We start from the raw sequence: 3,678 nt of genomic DNA on the forward strand, positions 1-3,678 counted from the left end.
TGCATGGATTTAAAGTCACCAGATGAAATAACTTTATAATAATATTAATCTCACCTTGTGTCACTTTTGGCAGACTTTTGTGTCTTTGCATATTTTGCTGTTTCACGTTGCGAGAGGGTTGCCATAAAAGCCTATATTATATCTCACTTGTGTCTCTTGTTGTGAGCCACGTTGTCAGTTACTGGACATGAAATGTTGAGGTCTGATGCTCTTGTCAGGGGCCAGTTGTGGTCCAGAGGAACATAAATACATTAAAACACTCTCCCTGAAGCACAGAGTGAATTTATAGAGACGTCATGCATCAGAAACTGGGCCATATGCAGACCATACCACACCACACTCCACCGCCCTCTCTGGGTAATATTCACAACTCAATCTGCTGTCACTCCTGGGACAAGGCAGAGGTTCCACTATCTAATACTGTCTAATGGAAGGCAAAGTAAGACTCTCTCTCCCTCCCTCACACACACACGACCGTGAATGTGTGTGCACACATGCACTATTTAAAGGAGGTCAGGAGTGAGACCATCACGTTGTGCATCACTTGATCCCCACCACCACAGAACATAGCCTTAGTTTGATACTGTTAATAAACAGATTCCTCTGTCTGTCAGACTGCTGGTTAACTACTCAACCACATCCTACAGTATCTGGGTGTTTTAAGGGTTGGGCTTTTAGAGCCACGTGGCTGGGAATGGCCTGGACTAGATGTAGATCTGGATTGAGACAGGAGACACAATCAGTCTGTCTGCCTCTGTGGCCCCCAGTGCTTTTAGCCTACTCTAACCTCCCAGACTGAGGTAATAAATGAGTTAAATGCTGTCAGGTCTCCTTAACATTTTTAGTTTCTGTCTGTTTCCCCTTCAATAATCTTAAAAATGTTTCCTCTGGCCAAGCTTATTGACACCCTGTGGTCTTAAAAGCCCTACTTTTTAAAAATACATTACTGACACACTGATTATATGGAAAAGTTAAATGCTTTTAAATTGCCTATTAAATGGGAATGAATGTAAAATGAGTAGCAACATGTAAAAACCTGGGTTCAACAATGGGTTCAAGTTTGTTCTTCAGAAAGCTATGGTTTGCTGTAACGACCTGGTATTTGCTGAGGACCTGTTAAGGGCAAGTTATAATCCAGAAACAAAGAATGACAAAACAATTAAAAGATGTGAGTACAATAAAAAGAAGAGATGCAGCTCAAAGTGAAGTCAAATGTATGGGGTGAAGAAAACCACAGATGAGCATTTGTTTTTCTTTGTTTTTCTATTCAGGTAGCATGAGGACGTGTCAGATCTGACAGCAGAGGTGGAAGGGAATCAAAACAAAGATTCAGGTGGGCTTCGCAAATCACCTTGGGCTGAGGTGAAAAGATTTCACTATAATGAGCCATGCTCCAAGGAGGGCACATACAATAAACAAATGATGTATATGTACCTCAAAATGAATTCACCTATGGTTATTCTCACTGCTGAATTGCCCTAGTTGTATTTTGTTCCTCTGTGTGTGTGGTATGTCTGCCTCTGTCTGTATCTGTGTCTTTCTGGGCAACAAGTTTCCCCCACATAATCACAATGTAATATATATGAAGGATAAGCTGAAGGATATTGACCTGCTCTGTAACAGGGCGTCTTGGGAGATAGAAAAATATCTCATAGCTGCATCACGATCTTTCATTCTTTCCTCTCCGCCCCACCTGATTTTTATTCCCCTACATTCATCCTCCTCTTTGTCTGCACACTGTACTGATGTTGGACTGTGCATGTCCTTCCATACGCCCACATTTGATCGTTTTCCCTTCCTCATCCTCCCCAGTGGCCGTCACCCCCACACTGCATCTCTGCCAGAGCAAAATTGATTACAACTGTAACTTTCCAGATGAACACAGATGTGTTGTATCAGTCCTTGAACTTCCTTCCCCTTGTCTCACATGAATTGATTTTGTATAGCATTAATATGTTAAATATTTAATTCTAGTGTGTATAGTAATGTGATGTCAGAGGTCGGAGTGATGGCTACAGAGCTTTTATCTACAACCCCAGAGGACAGGCCTCTGAATCATAATTCAAGAGTTTAATTTGCTAAACATAATCATAAAACCTTCATTATGCTTGAACACATTATAGGGGAAAACATAAAAATTTCATGACATATTCAGTATAAACATTTTGCCAATATATAATCTGGGAAAATGCTGGAACAAAGAATAATTTACACTTTTGTATGATGTAAAAGAAATTTTTAAAGCCTAATCAGAGGCGTGCAGTGAAAACTGTCTATTTTCTAAATGCATTATGACAAACAAAACTATATCAATGAAGACATAATAATCTTAGCATTACCGAGTTATGGTTATTTGTTGTTGACTTTGTTGTTGTATGCCTTTTGTTGGGTGCCATTTTTCCACAGCCTCTCTAACATACAGCCATCTTACACAGAGCAGCCTTGCTCCTAAATGTCTGTTGCCTTTCAAAAAATTGGATTTTTGATTGGCTCCACCAGACTGGAGGATAATACAACAGCTACATAACTTTACTCTGCTGTGTTGGTGTCACAAGTTCCTACCATGATAAAGTTTTATACACATAACTGGGACAATCACACATTTAACAATTCATTCTTCAATTAAAACAATTTTCTGTCATGATTCATTTATTTATTGTCTCTGTTTTGCTGCCTTGCAGTAGTACCACCTCTTCCAACTTCCCAGCAACTTGACTCTTCCCCGCCCACCCGCTCACCTGCTTCTCAGTCCCTAATTACTTCCTAGTGTTGCCAATTTCCACATGCTCCTCTGCAGGTTGTGAAATGGGTCTAACCAGCCTCAGCTTTCCAGTGTGTGGGACATATTCTTGCCTGTTTGCTTGCTTCCTTGTGTTTTGCGGACTCCACTTTTTGATTGGATTATCTGCCTGCCTGTTTCCAACCACTGCCTGTTGAATTGACTCTGCCTCCTGATTATTTTGGCCTGCTTTACATTAAAGGTGAGCGGTTTGAACGATACCTGCATCTTGGCACTTGTGCTTTTGAACGCAATCCCGTTGAGCCGTGACAGTTTATGCATCAAGTTCTCTCATATATTTTATTTCACATGCCTTTGGGACTCTCATTTCACACTTCATTTCACATTCATACCAACTTTCAGCCAAACATGCAGCTGATTGTTTCACTGTTAGAAAATCTAATAAGCATTTGGTCTGTTTGTATAGTGCCCTATGATGGAGTGCTTAATTACTTGGAGCTATTTGCATGTACAAGTCAGCTTTAGCATGTGGGCTAATTCATCAGCTGTCACACTGTTGCTTCCATGGACTGGTCCACATGCACTCAGCTATTATAATGCTAATTTTATGGATTGAAATTGGATTGTCATTTATTTTGGTCAGCTCAAGCATTTATGTAGTAATACCACACTCTGCATTCCTGTATCAGCTCAAAACACCAAATACCCAAAGATTCTGACTTTTAGTCCTTGTTATACAATAGATACCCACATATTTTAAACTTCAGTGAAGCTTCAATAGATCTTATGTGCCAGAGGTTTAGCATGACCAACAGGTAGACTATATTACTGTTAGGGGACCTCGAGTGTAGTGTGTAGAAAGTTTGTTGAGTATGCTCTGTTTTAGGGTGAGGCTGGGGTGGAGTAACAGGTCAGATAACACAAGTCTGATGTTTAAT

The sequence above is a fragment of the Mastacembelus armatus genome, chromosome 10 (genome assembly GCF_900324485.2).
Source record: "Mastacembelus armatus chromosome 10, fMasArm1.2, whole genome shotgun sequence".
Lineage (NCBI taxonomy): Eukaryota > Metazoa > Chordata > Actinopteri > Synbranchiformes > Mastacembelidae > Mastacembelus > Mastacembelus armatus.